The sequence below is a fragment of the Notothenia rossii genome (genome assembly GCF_949606895.1).
Source record: "Notothenia rossii genome assembly, chromosome: 3".
Taxonomy (NCBI): domain Eukaryota; kingdom Metazoa; phylum Chordata; class Actinopteri; order Perciformes; family Nototheniidae; genus Notothenia; species Notothenia rossii.
The window spans coordinates 42,608,624-42,624,278 of NC_136901.1; the positions used below are offsets into that span (position 1 = coordinate 42,608,624).

The 15,655-nt window shown below is 42.5% G+C and overlaps 2 long non-coding RNA genes across 2 annotated transcripts; both read right to left on the reverse strand.

The window, feature by feature from the left end:
- Nucleotides 1-2,384: 2,384 nt before the first annotated feature.
- LOC307031633 lies at nucleotides 2,385-4,951 on the reverse strand. The gene is made up of 2 exons (XR_013806016.1): nucleotides 3,853-4,951; nucleotides 2,385-3,634 (listed from the first exon to the last, which is right to left on the reverse strand). It is a non-coding gene; the product is annotated as an uncharacterized lncRNA (long non-coding RNA).
- A 2,041-nt stretch (nucleotides 4,952-6,992) lies between these two features.
- LOC307031634 lies at nucleotides 6,993-11,210 on the reverse strand. The gene is made up of 2 exons (XR_013806017.1): nucleotides 10,185-11,210; nucleotides 6,993-7,310 (listed from the first exon to the last, which is right to left on the reverse strand). It is a non-coding gene; the product is annotated as an uncharacterized lncRNA (long non-coding RNA).
- Nucleotides 11,211-15,655: the final 4,445 nt, after the last annotated feature.

The window sequence follows — 15,655 nt, forward strand, 5'->3', positions numbered from 1 at the left end:
GCGCTTCAGCCCCGCCCCTGGATCTCGGCTCTGCAGCGAGCGGCACTTGGAAAATCGTGACACTATCTGCAGGCACTTGTTAAAATGTCCAAAAAGCAAGCAACGCTGAGTAACTTTTTTGGTTTTCCAGGACCGCCACCACCAAAGAGACAACACACTGAACCACCACCTGACTCGCAAAGAAAACGTGTTTTTTCTGAAAAGTGGCTTCAGCAGGTGGGCTGGTTTAAATCCAATGATGAACGCACCGACATGTGGTGCAAATTATGCCGTGAGCATCCTAATCTGGCAGATAAAAACAGCGCGTTTTATACTGGGACAAATAATTTCAGTCACCCACCTTTCGAAAAACATGAGAAAAGCAAAGAGCACGTGAACATCATTAAAACAATTGAAAACAGCAGCAGACAGGGTCGGAGTCGCCCTCTTGATAGGTGGCAAGACAAAATTAACGAAGAACAGCGTCAGGCACTCAGTAATATATTTCTGTTGGCCTTTCATAAAGCTAAACACGCACGGCCGATGCGCTCGTATGAAGAGGACATTCCTCTGTTTAAGAGGCTTGGAGTTGATGTCGGGACTGCGTATCATTCAAGAGAAGGAGGATCCCGCATCATGCAGACTATTGCACAGACAATCAGCACGGAACTGTTTGAAAAATTAAAAGCAGCAGAATTCTGGGGTCTGCTCTTTGACGGATTAGAAGACATCAACAAAACTGAGCAGGAAATCGTGTACATTGTGTCTGTGTCAAGCGACGGAGAGTTAAACTCGAATTTCCTTGGATTAATTAATCTGGGGGCAGCACGATCAGCACAGGACATTGTTGACGGATTTGTGCAACTATTTAATGCATGTGGATTAGCGGATGAGTGGAAGACAAAGTTGGTCTCGGTGTGTACAGACGGAGCAGCTGTCAACGTGGGAGTATACAACGGCGTCATCCCTAAACTACGCCGGATAGTGGACGTCGGGGATTCCCTGGTTCATATTCTGTGTACAGCCCACACCCTGGAGAACTGCGCCAAATCAGCCGATCGCATGGTGCCATACTGTGAGTCTTTTAATTGCTCCGTTGTCAGTTTGCTACGCTTTTATTTGCAAAAGAGGGGTGCCGCTAACACAGCACAACTAAAGAAACACTGTGATGAGACTGGCATTGACTTTGTAAAACTGGGAAAGTTTCACAACATTAGATGGTCTGCTTGGAGACATGAGACTCTGTTAAAAATATGGAGGCTATTACCTGCCATTAAAATACAACTGGCTAAAAGTGATGACAGTGACCTAAAGCATGTCTGCACAGAGCGTTTTCACTGTTTCCTAGCCAACATGCTTGATATTGGGAAGATATTACAGGGGCTCTCTCTCAAGTTCCAGCGAGATCAGCTGAGTATCGGTGAATGCAAAGATGAGCTCATGGTAGCTGTTGGCCAGCTGACACTTCTGCTTGACAGTGATGATGGGAAGTACAGGAAACAAAGTGTTGCAAATGCTGATGCTGACAGGGACAAGAATAATGTACTGAGGGGTTTAATTCAAGAGTTTGAAACCAGATATGAATCCCTCAAGTCATGTGACCAATTTCTAATTTTTGATCCTTCAACTTGGCCTCAGGAAAGGAAAGACCTCCACAGTTTTGGCAACACAACACTTAAAAGCATCCTCCAGAATTATGAGGCCAGCATGTCTGTTGACAGAGACTCCATTCTAAGTGAATGGATGCGTTTAAAGCAAGAAGGAAAACGTTTAGCAGCCTCCTCTGTGTATGACTTGGTCAACATTGTGAAGACAGGCAATCCAGAGAATTACTCTAACATTAAGAAAGTCCTTGTGTTGTCCCTTACACTGCCTTTAAGCAGTGCTGCATGTGAGAGAGGATTTTCACACCTTAACATTATTAAAACCAAGTACAGATCCCGCCTGTCAGACTGTCGCCTGTCATCCCTGATGCACATCCACCTGTCTAAGTTGACAACAGAGACCTTTGACCCAAAGCAGGCTATTGACTTGTGGATGCAAACAGCTGATCGTAGGCTCAACCAGAGGGAGAGGAGTAGGCCTACATCAGCAGCTGCCATGGTTGAAATTGAGGACAGTGATAGCAGCAGTCAAGAGAGCAGTGAGGATGATGATGTCCAGCTTGTAGAATAAAAAGATACATGGAGAGATTGTAGCTTTAAACTGAGCTGAAAGAAGAGCCAGTCAGTTGTTCCAGTGTTTACAGAACCAACATTTAATTGCAGTGGTTAAAGGGCAGTCAGTTGAGTTATTTTTCAGTGTTTCAGTGTTTTATCCTGAGTTTACAGAACCAACATTTAATTGCAGTGGTTAAAGGGCAGTCAGTTAAGTTATGTTTCAGTGTTTCAGTGTTTGTTCTAGTGTTTACAGAACCAACATTTAATTGCAGTGGTTAAAAGGCAGTCAGTTAAGTTATTTTTCAGTGTTTCAGTGTTTGTTCTAGTGTTTACAGAACCAACATTTAATTGCAGTGGTTAAAGGGCAGTCAGTTAAGTTATGTTTCAGTGTTTCAGTGTTTGTTCTAGTGTTTACAGAACCAACATTTAATTGCAGTGGTTAAAGGGCAGTCAGTTTGAGTTATTGTTCAGTGTTTCAGTGTTAACAGAATAGAGAGTCACATTCTTCATCAGTGCTTAAAAAGATGACAGTTGATTTCAGTGTTAAAAGAACAGACATTCAATGCTTAAAGAGATGATTGATGTGAGGATGTCAGTTGATTTCAGTGTGTTTTAGAACAGTGTTAATTACAAGAGCAGTAATTTGATTTATTTTATTTTGTTTTCCATCCAACACCTTCACACACCATACTTTGCACACATCCACTCACCTACACTACTGATTATACAGACTAACACACACACCATAATGTGTTAATTCATATTTATTTATGAATACATTTTATATCGCAATAAGTTATCCATGTATCCCTGTTTTATTAATTCTGCGAGACGGGTCGCGATATTTGGTGAGCACCAAGTCACATCTCCAGGTGCTCCTTTGAGTTCCAGGCCAAAAAAGTTATGTGCACCCCTGATAATAAGCCTCTGCTGCTCGGCGATGATGGTCTAGCTTCAGCAGCTACATTACCTACGGTGCGTTCGTTAATATTAACTATGCGTCCGGAGTCATATATATATATATATCTGTAAATTGTATAATTTTATTTTTCGTATTTGGGATTTCTCTTTTGTCCACTCAAATACACTTGGCCCTTTCTCTTTTCCATGTGGAAAATGGCAGCTGCATATTCTGCTTTTCTCATCTGCTCCCTGTCTGCTCATCTACGATGAGAAAATTATATAATTAATTACTAATAATCATTAAACCTGTTATTACCAATATTTCACAAATTCTTCATGTCAACTTAAGAGCACAGCTGTATGTTGAGTATGTCAACTTTGCTTGGTTCATCTTACTGGGGGGCAGCTACATGGATGTCGGTGCAGTCCACAATCATTTTGCAGTTGAAGGCAGAATGAATTTATTATTGACTCAGAATGAAGCACAGCTTCATGTCATACAATACATTGACTTTATTTGTAATTGTGTAAAAAAATATGAATATTGATTAGCAAGCAGGACCTGCAGGAACAGAGAATGGTGATGGATGGAGCTGGGAAGAGAGAAGAATAAAGAAAACAGATCAACGTTATTATCGGATATTAAAAATTCAATTTCAAAACAAGTTGCCGCTCCTACAGTTTTCTAGTATGTAAAGATGATTTCACATGACCAATGCAAAATATCCCACTCAATACATGTGTCTCTGGGGGGTGCATTGTGCCTTTGATGTATATAAATAATATACCATAACCAAATACTATTACGTACAGTGGAAATCAGGTTACCAGAGCAGGTCAGTCCAGAGTGCATGTTCCTCAGGGTCTCAGCAGTTACAGGTGAGGTAAAGAAAATAAAAGAGAAAAAGGTCAGTAACAACACTTTAAAGTAACAACACTGAATAATTATCTCTTTTAATAATTTTCTCTCAGTAATCACTCAACTACTGTCTTTCCAACAAACAGATTGACTCACTCTCACTATCATCACAATGAAACACGTCCAGAAGAATGTCATGCAAAGCTGCCTGCCTTCCTTCCTTCGACTCTCCCTGAACTGCCTGATCTTTTAATGGTCAATGTTAACCATTTGTGCAGATAGCATTAAGTAGAAAAGATCGCTGATACTAATGTGGCGTTAGCCTACCTCCCGCCCCCTTAGCACCTGGTGGAGGGGGCGATAGGCTACTCTTCAAATGTTTCACAAAATACTTACCATCATGACTACTCTTACTGTTTAACATTTTGGTTTACTTCATGTTAAGGCTAATACAAATGACAAGGCTAAGTAATGTAATATAATGCTAACTAACATGCTCGCTACTAGCTAGGAAGCTAACTTGACTATGTTCCATGCAAAACATGTATATTACCTGATATGTTTGGTCCAACGACTCCTGGTCCTTTCATCAGACGGGAAGCGATAGAACGAGCAAGTGGTATGATCTCTTTTGTGATTACAACCTGGTACAAAGCACACAGGCATCTTGTAAAAGTGAATTTATTGGAGCAATCTCTTATATTTATTGGAGGGAATAAATCAGTCTTTCTTCTTCCTCTTTGCTTTGCGAGTCACAACCAGTCTTGGAGCATTATCGCCTATGACATCACTTACGCGACCCAGAATGCATTTGGGATTTGTAGTCTTTCTAGTTGCGTATTATTCATAGTCTTATATTTCAGCATTTTTACGACAAACTTTGACTTTTTTTGCATGGAAATGATTGTTTAAGATTGACAAACATCATATGTGTCATTCGTGGCACAATTCAAACGGGATCAAAAGATAACTTTTCTCTCTCCATTGACTTCAATGTATAATTTTCCGCTTCCGGGGTCCCATGGAGGCTCCCGGAAGGGGAGGGACTTCGCCTCTCTATACGATATAGAACCAAGCGGCAAACTCTGGGGCAGAGCCGGGAGGACAATAAGGAAGTGCGACAAACTGCAGTTCATCTATTGGCCGATAGGCGATGACTGCAGAAAGGGTCAATTTCCATAGATGCCCATGTTAAAATGCCCAACCTTACAGCAGAAAAAAACATGTTTCTACCCCTGGATGCAATAAAAATATTCTGGATATAGTTAGATTCCACCTTCATGATTAGGAATTGTTGAGTGAATTGTTTTATAACATGACCCTTTTATTTATATTACTAATAATAATAATAAATATGATTAAGTAAATATGCAGTGGTGTTTATTTGTAAATCATTTAGTATAGTCACACAAATTCTGTGTTTTATTTAATAATTATGTGTTCTTTATTTATTGATTGTTCAATACCTGACAAGGCCGGAGATGAACAACTTGGGTCGCAGGTTCCTCAACAGTGCATTACAAGACATCTATCAATATGTGTGAATACCTCCACCATTAAACTGTCATATTCTGCACATTTCTTATTCTATCTACATACATCTTATAAGAGTAGAATACATATGTATAATATCAGTTAAAATAAGTGCTTAAACATACAGTAGTTAACATTGCAGGAAAGCAATATATTAGTACTTTGTCAGGCTTAATGTTTATACCCCCAAAGCTTTTTTCTTATTCAAAATAAGACCTTCACCTAAAGTATTCTTTAATGTTTAAATAAAGCCTTATTAGTTTGTCTGTCTGTGTCTCATATTAATATCTAATAATAAAAATAATACATTTCAATAACGTGCTTTAACCACCAGGTGTCCCTTTCTATCAGCTGTGCACCGTTATGCTGTACATATACCAATATACTGATTGGATCAAATATAAAAGTCATAATTAGTGTTGATACTGCAAGGAGAGAGAGAGAGGGAGGGAGAGAGGAAAAGAGAGCGCTTCCGCTCATGTCTCCCGTGTTATTATCCAAAGTGAATGTAAACTTGAATAATGTACATCATCATTTGAATGCAATAATTATGTTGATTGTTGTTTGTGGAAGCGCCAGAGAATGAGCCCATTAACTGAGTTTTAAACATCACTTTAAATGGAAGATTTAAAGTGATGTTTAAATCTTCCATTTATCGGATCGGTATCGGCCGATACTGATTCCGGCCCCAAAATTGGCGATCGGAGCATCCCTAATTTAGATGTTAACAAGCAATATGACTTTGTCAGCTTTCTAATTTAATGTATTGAAGGCAAAGATATTTAACACATAGTGAGAACTGCTACTATTTATCTCTCAATATTGTCTGTAAAAAACGTGGTAAAAGTTGTTCTTTCAGTGAGACAACAGAGCAAGCTTCTACAGTTGCATTACGTTTTGTAACAGTTAAATATTATTTTGACAATAACATATATTTCAATGTTGATGAACTTCATACTTTTCATTCATAATCTGATTGTCTTTGAAATAAAAAAAACCCATTACAATTACAAAATAATTATATCCCTAAACACACCAACACACTGCTTTCATAAATAACACACTTGTTCTGCAATAATGTTTTTTATTTCCTGTAATTTTTGTTAGGAAAGGACCTGCCTGAAAGACACAACATGTTCTCCTTCTCTGAGGGTCAAGAAGAACATCCAAGAAGAACATTAAAAGCTGATGCTATGAGATTTTAAGACCAGTACACTAAGAAACTACTTTTATTGTGAAAACAAAGATCTGCACGCCGAATATGCTTGTTGTCTATCAGGACCATCATTTGTTTGTGACGCTGCCTGCCCCTCAGAGAAGGGGTGGTTATAGTCAGGCTTATAAAGTGTGGCGAAAAACATAGTCAGCTGATCGAATGCACCTATTTCCACATCAACACTCCATCAGCTGATTCTTTCTATTTGCCTCGCTTTATGATCTTCACATCACTTGTGCCTTGTACCGCAGAGTTTGCAACGTCACAAATAAATGGGGCCAATCTTCAGTCAGATGTGAATGTGTAATCTAACATCTTCAGTAAGAATAATGGACAAAAGGAGTGCAAATACAAATTCAATTTATTGAAATGTGAACCAAAACTTAATCAAATGTTTTAAATAAAAAGCATATATGGACAGAAGGTGTAAACCTATTACATGTATAAGTAAACACATTTAGTCAAATAACGTGACAGACTAGGCCTGTGCAGTCGGTATCAGCTTTGCCCAGCATGGGATCCTCCATCAGGCCTGGTCCTCCTCGCAGAGGAAAGACCCTCAGTCCTCTCCAGACCAACAGACAGGACGTCCATCACACAGAGGTTTCTCCCTGAAGTCTCTGCAGCTCTCTGGACACCACGCTGTCTCAATCCATCCACACTGAATATGAGAGGGGGAAAATGAAAATAATAAATGCTTTAGACAATAAGAAATATAAATTACCTTTTGAGTTGCTGAGTTTTTTTAGATTGTCAATACTATTACTTTATAACTAATATATCAGGTTAAGAGGCACATTCAAATAAAGATTGGTCTTTAAATACATTTAGTTGATTTTGTCTTTTGAATTGTTTGTCTAAAGTCAAGGATCTAGAGCTGGGAAAATGCGACGGCAGTGTGCAGACGGGGAGCATGTTAGCTTAGCTTGGTAGCCTCAGCTAGCTCTGGAGCTTCCAGCTCTCCATGGCAGCAGGTCCCGTCTTTGCCCTTATTTGGATCGGGCTGGAGAAGGCGGGAGTTGGACTCTGACGTCACTGTCGAGACGTTAGTGGCCGACACCGCCTACTTTAGGCTTCTCTGCAACTCTGCAGAATCCTATGGGTGACGTCACGGACAAAACTTCCATTTATATATACATTCTATGAGTACGAAACAAACATCCGCTGTGGATTTTCAAAACAAAATACAGTAAAACTATGGTCGCATGCCCAAGTCTAACTCTCTGAAGTGTAAACCATTTTTTCACATGTGAGGCTCGCGTTGGCTTTTCTGGTAAAAATGCGATTAAAACATGAACCTTGGTGACCATGGGGCTGGCCTGCATGGTCTGCCCCAACAACAGCCTCTGATCATCAACAGACTTCATGCAATGTTTCATCGGATTATTACATAATAATCTCTATCTCACTCGTAACATCTAGATCTACTTCCAGCATGGATAAATGTTCATAAAATACATCCATTGTTTATTTTATACGCTTCTTGATATCTAAAAAAAACCACATTGTTTTTCTAGAACAGATTACAAATCGCCTGAAAATGGTACAAACAAGTGGCAACATGTGTGACGAAGGTGTTGCGCTGGGCTGTATCATGCAATCGAAAGTGAAACTTAAGCTTGCGCCATTGCATGTATTCACTAGCTGCTGTTTGGGCTCATAGATATAGTATATATAAACGCTAGATGGCTCAAGGGGGAGTCGCCAGCGTAGCTCACCGGCGGCCATCTTGCCACAGTCAACAACTAATCTGGTAGCTGTTGTGAGGTGAGTGATCTGCACAAAAATACTGAAATCTTGACTGATTTACAAATGGTTTGGTTTATTATAAACGTTATTAGCATGGCTATGATACAGGATGCTTGACATGTTGAAAAGTATACAGTATCATAACTACATCTTTGATGTTTATAACAAACCAAACCGTTTGAACTTTGGGTTTTTTTTGTTTGAAAATTCAGCAAGCTATGGTTATTTCAATAGTGCACCAAAATGTTTGAGCGAGCTACCTGTGGCAAGATGGCCGCCATGTGGCAACGTTGGTCCCCATTGGCCAGCAGCGCGGGTGGGTCATCTAGTCTTTATATATCTACGTTTGGCATGGTGAGGCTGGGGAAGTGGAGGCATCCACACTGAGTGGCCATCAAGGCCATCAGAGAGGGAGCCATGTTGGAGGAGGACTTCATTGAGGAGGCCAAGTTCATGATGTAAGGACCAGAAAATACATAAATAAAATGTGACTAAACGTTATCACGCCCAACATTAGCCGCCTTTAGCTTAGCGGTGGTGAAGTGAAGTCATGTGACCGTGCTGTATTTCCTTTATAGCCCAACATTAGCCACCTTTAGCTTAGCGGTGGTGACGTGAAGTCATGTGACCGTCAGTGCTTGAATTGGAATAAAAAAGGTGCCAGTACTCTAAATCAGCAACAAGTATTTGGCACAAAGTCATAGTATATCCTATAATGCTGGTGGGTTTGTCTCTTTACTGTATATTTTAGAAAGGCTCACTGTACTTAAACAAAATGACTCGGGGTGCATCTGAGATTAGAAGGGGTGCAGTGGTAAAGTGCTATTTTTATAAGTGGGGAGTGGACCTGACACCCTCTAGTCTAGGGGGGTCCGGGGGCATGCTCCCCCGGGAACATTTTTTTTACAATATTGAAGTTAGATGCATCACTCTGGTGCACTTTGAGAGCAAAATGAAGAGATATATGGATACCTCTCAACATCCATAATGAAACAACTGTAAACAGATTTACTTTTTCTTTATGGATATAAAAGAAAGTAAAGCTTGACTCCTACTGGCTGGTTAAATGACTCCTCGTCCCTGAGGCCACTACCAGTTTTTTGTGCCATTTTGCTGGATTTATTTGTCAATAGCATTGCTGCACAAAGTGATAGCCCTCTAGTTTAAATTTACTACCCAAAAAGAAACATATGGAGATGGGTTACTATTTAAAAAAAATAGCAAATCTATTTGGGAACAGTGGGGCCGGGCCTCAAATCCTATAGGGGGGTCTGGGGGCATGCTCCCCCGGTAAGATTTTTTTTAAAATGTTGGACTTAAATGCATCAATCTGGTGCATTTTGAGGGGGAAATAAAGAGACTACACCCATATGAAACAAAAATGTATACATTTAAATAATCATAAAATCATAAGTACATGGCCATAAGCAATAACATACAATATCCAATATGAAAAAACATTGAAACTTGTTTATTTATTTGTTTTTGGTTCATTTATAGTTGTGAGTGTGTCTGGGCTCCTGAATCGGCCTCTCCTGTCTCCCTCCTCTCCCCCTGCTCCTCTTTGAGGCAACAGCAAAGACTAGTTTTAGCTCTCAACAAGTTTATCTTACCTTTTTTCACCTAGTTAACATTTTGTTTGTATTATTCATGCATATTTTACTAATCACTACCCCCTCAAATGGAAATATGTGTTTACATAAATGGTGACCGAACCGTTTGAGACCCACTGAGATAACCTAAACTACGTTAACTATCTAAAGACTCAGAGAGTAATTTACCTCACCAGAGCTGAAGTTATCATCCTCTCAGTCGGTCAGCAAAGGACTCTCCCTCCACCTTGTTGTTGAAACAGCTCCTGATATCCGTTAGCGCAGCTAGCTAGCACCAGATGCTAACAACAATACACGTAACCGGTGCGCGCACTTTGTCGCTCGCTCGCGCCACACATACACCAACACACACCCTCCCGAGCTTGAATGACACGCAGAGACCAATCGAGGGCATTAGTATGATCTGTATGAAAGTGGCAATGTCGGCAGGCCACGTTATGTAGACAGCCAGTCACCCTCTGTGAGGCAGAGTCAGACACACATTTCCGCTGCGTTGCGTTTACAATATATACGTATATTGCCGGCGGCTGAGTACCGGCATTTTACGTACTCAGTAAGAAGTGCCGGTACCACATGGGTAAAAATCAGAAGTGCCGGTACTGCGTACCGGTGAGTACCGGCCCAATTCAAGCACTGGTGACCGTGCTGTAGTTCCTTTATAGCCCAACATTAGCCACCTTTAGTTTAGCGGTGGTGAAGTGAAGTCATGTGACTGTACTGTAGTTCCTTTATAGCGTTAGATTTGTACTTCAGAAATCATAAAGTGGTGTTAATATGTGGAGATTATTCTGCTGAACTAAACGTGTCAGTATCATAAATGTTTGTTTGAAACAGAGATTATTTTCTACCATAATTCGAAAATCCAATGGAAAATCCCATTGAACCAGGGAGATGCTGCCTTCAGGGTCGGACTACAGAAAACGACATCCCTGCACCACTCTACTGTGCTTACATCGTCTAGAACTGACACATCAGATGAAGCGGATGGACCACTCACTCATAATCATCCACCAATCATGTTATCACCCATTATAATAAATTCACACATCAATACTTACATTCTTTTTTAATTTTCTTCGCTGCCGGCACGAATAGATTTCATGCAAAATATTTGCAGGCGAGTATTTTGTATTATTGCGTCAACCTGTCTATAAAGGTCTTTAAACTGAAGTTGTGTCCATGGAATAAAACACTGCTCATGTTGATTTGTAGTTTATTTTTCTGTTAGTCAATGTACAAATATTCTGTAAAGGAAGTAAAGGACCATTCAACGCACCGTCCTGTATAAATATTGGAGTCATAGTGAACAAAAACACATCCATGGAAAGTTCCCGATGATGGAGATTATTAAAATATTTCTGTAACCACACCTCCAGGCACATGTACCTTCCTTCAGACTCTGAGTTAATTCAGTTTCAGCAGATTTCATGAAGCTTTGATCCAAGATGGTAAGTGTTTTTAAAAAAAAGCTTTATAAGGATTATTCCTGAATTTGTTCATCTCTGGATTATTTTCAAATTTAATGGATTACTTTTAAAATGTTGAAAAATGCAGATGAGAAAAGGGCATCACAGTTTACCCAAAGTCTTAAATGTTTTTTTTTAATGTAATTTTCAAAGTACAATTATCAAAGACAAACTAAAATCCAGACACAATCCAATGTTTTCCATGATTTATGCGATTTTACAAATGTAAAAATAAATAAATGAAACTATTATATTTCTGCAAAATATAAACGCTGTAATTTTATCTCAAATAAAAACGATATGAAAGTTAGGCAAGTCTAACTGTATTTTGTTACATTTCTTGTAAATCTGAATACGCAAAATAATTGGAATTATCAAAACGATGCTGCTCCCATGTTGATGCGAAACGAGTGATTCTGCAAACTTTTACTGAAAATGCTTTAAGTAACTTTTACTGACAATGCTTCTGTACTTTTTCTCAAGTAAAGTTCCTAAAACAGGATTTTTAGGGAGTATTTTATTTTATTACTGCTTCATGATGATGTGAAATGTCAACAAAATAACACTTTATTTTATTTATTTATTTGTATTAACCAGCAAATCTACAAGCAGTTTTTCTAACGGACATCTATCCCAGATTTATTCCTGGTATTCCTCCAGGAAATAAAGCCTGATTATCTTTGTGTGTACACAATGCCGAACAACAAAAGTGTAACTTGGGAATCATTAACCAGTGTGTAAAGTAATGAGTTGTAACCCAGCTAATGAGTCCTAAAATAAGCTCAAGAGGTTGTTATCAGTCAAATCAGTAAATACCCCACTGGTGAATACGTCATCACTTCACCACTCTATAAGATAACATTATGATTCCTCTCCGAAAAGGTCTGGTTTGAACTGGTATCTCAAACTCTAATGTTTGATAATGCATTGTTCTATATCGTATAAGGCTTCGCCCTCTAAGGCTATCGCTATTGGGTAATCCCTCCTGCACGTGTGCAGCACTGACAGATTTAATCCACGCCCACCTATGACGTGGGCCCCACCTCCGGGCTCACTTCCGTATAAATAGGAAGTAGGCCCTACTATCTACTCCCACTTTTCTTCAGCACTCCGTTGCAGAAGCATTGTCAGGCAAAAACAGTTCTGTTAAGAGCTACTTACCGTAACACAAGCATTCCTCCTAAAAAGCTTCTGTTTTCCGGTAAAATGGAGACTGGACAGGAAAGTCAAGGCTGTGTCAGGGATTGCCTCGTATGCGGAACGGGCTACATTATGAGTTTTGACAGGCACTCACAGTGTGAGTCCTGCCTGGGATTAGAGCATGCGAACGCTGCTCTCAATCCCGGGGTGTCTTGCTCGCATTGTGCCCGTCTCCCGCTGGCCCTCAGACAGCAGAGAGCGGACGCTCTCGCTGCTGCGGCCGCCGAGGACGATTGGCACGTCCAGGAGGAGTACTCCGGGGACAAAGCCCTTGATTTCCTGGATCCGAGTGGAGGGCACGAGTCGGACGACTACGTCCCCTCCATTCAGGGATCACCGGGTGATTCCCCCATCATCTCTCCCCTCCGGACGGAGGAGACAGGTATGGGGCCCGGTGCAGGGCCGGTGTACGTCCCAGTGATCCCTATCTCCGGCGCCACGGCGTTGCCATCGATCGGTGGGATCCTCCTAGAACTTCCGGAGATTATATCTAAGGCGGCCGCCTGGAGAAATCTCCCTGTTCCCCTAGCTCAGGAGAGCTCACCGCCGGATGATATGTCCGGGGTGTTCTCCCGGGTGCACAGGGTTAGGACTGACCCGATCTGGCCACGCTTCCCGGCCATAAGGAAGTACCAGGAGGGGGCAGCGAGGGACCCTGGAGCAATGAAAGCTCCGATAGGGACATACGTGCCCCTCACGAGAGTGGAGGGATTCACGGACGTGAATTTCCCGACCGTGCCTCCTCTAGAGCCGAACCTCACGGCATTCTTTGGGGCTAGGCAGGCCAACACGGTTTCCGGACGGCAACCCATGTTGGCTGCCGCCAAAGATTGGTTTGTCGCCCGACAGACTGACCGCATGCATCAGTGTGCGTTCCAGGCGTCGGCGGCGGCAAACAATATAGCGTTGCTGTCAAATTCCATGGTGGAAATGTCAGAGCAGTCTAAAACCATGTCCTCAGTGGAGGCTGAGGAGATAGGTAAGGCGGCTAGTACTGCACTTACCCTGTGCGCAGCAGTCGCAGTCTCGCAGGCGCGGATTGCGACATGGGCGACACAGGTTCAACGGTACCTCTGGCTACAGCAGGGGAATATACCGGAGGGTGCAGGAAAGGAGCTGCTGGAGGCGCCAGTCAGTCCGGACGGACTGTTTGGGCCACAGTTCCACACCATGGTGGAGTCTATGAAATCTGCCGCGGAGCAGGCAGAAGACATAAGGCGTCACGCTAGCTGGCTTCAGGACAAACGTCCTCAGCAACAGCAGCGACAGCAACGACAGCACCCGCAGCCCCCGCAACAGTCTCAGCGAGGGCAGAACAGCAACGGCGTCAGAATCGCCCTTCGGCAGCTGCAGGGGCTCCGTCCCAGGTCTCCGCTCCTCCGCCACAGAGACAGGATCTGCAGGCGTCGAGTCGGAGGGGAAAACGGAACCCCCGCTCCTGGTCTGCTCCTCCGAGGGAACCTCCGAGGAAACAGAACCGAAGATGACTCTTTGGGGGGGTTATGTGGGAAGAGAGAATTTTGAATAAAAACGATTCAAATCTCAACAGTGTGTCTGTAGCAACTGTGTCTCACATGTCCCCCACACTAGTCAGGCCGGCTGCCATTAATCTATTGGTTAAAAGGCAGCGGGACTTGTTGCATATTCCATCTGTTTTTTCCTTTTCGGGTAAAAGACAGAAGGACTCGCCGTTTGAGCCAGCTGTTTCTAATCTGTCGGTTAGAAAACAGCAAGGCTCGCTGTATAAGCCTGCGGTATTTAACCAGTCGGTTAAAAGACAACAGGGCTTGACATTTAAACCGGCTACTTCTATCCTTTCGGGTAACAAGCATCGCAGTTTTTTCTCTGTTCCAGTTGTGCCTACACACAGTCGTATTAAGCCTAGCGCGGCTATTACGCACGAGGTGAATAGCACTGCACACACCTCCACGAGTTGGAGCATAAACCCGCCTCAGGGTCCTGTTGATGAGTCTTCTCCTAAACAGAGACAGGTTGAGAGCCGGTATGTGATGCAGCGTGTGGAGACCCCTTCAAAGCCCTTTAGGGCGGGGCCCCCCTTGGGTTGCTTCACGGGCAACGGCGGCAAGGGCTCTGGCATGGCTTGTCACCATGACTACCACAACACAACAAAAACAGGTACGCCCGCTCTCAGAGCGGTGCTCAGAGTGGAGGCGGCTATGTTTAATGGACGGATGGATGAGCAGGCTGATCAGCAGAGGGTACTCTCTGCAATTTGCCTTACCCCCCCCGCAGTTCGAGGGGATTCAGGAAACGCTCCTGTCATCCCAAGAACAGTGTCTTGCGCTCCAGTCAGAGCTGCGGAAACTCCTGTTAAAGAAAGCAATTTCCAGGGTTCCTCAGGGGAAAGAAAATCGGGGGTTTTTCTCCCGTTATTTTCTTATCCCGAAAAAGACCGGGGGGATGAGACCCATCCTAGATCTGTCAGCATTCAATAGGGTGATAATGAAAAGACCGTTTCATATGCTGACAATCAAACAGGTAATGGAGTGTGTTCACCAGGGAGATTGGTGCACCTCCATAGACCTGAAGGATGCTTACTTCCACATAACCATCATCCCAAAACACAGGAAATTCCTGCGTTTTTCATTCCAGGGAATAGCGTACCAGTTCAATCGACTGCCGTTCGGATATTCTCTGGCTCCACGCACTTTTTCAAAGTGTGTAGAGACGGCGCTGGAGCCGCTACGCAGAAGAGGGATGAGAGTGTTATTTTATCTGGACGACCTGCTATTGCTGGCCCGCTCCAGAGAGGAAGCTGCTTTACAGACGGTACAACTTGTATCTCACCTGTCAAGCCTGGGTTTCATAATCAATTGGGAGAAGAGCTGTCCTCTTCCCTCCCAGGTTATCATATATCTGGGGGTGGAATTCAACTCAGCCCGCATGAGAGCACGACTCTCACAGCGGAGAGTGGAGGATCTGACAGCTCTCCTCGGGCGCGTCACACCCGGCAGGGT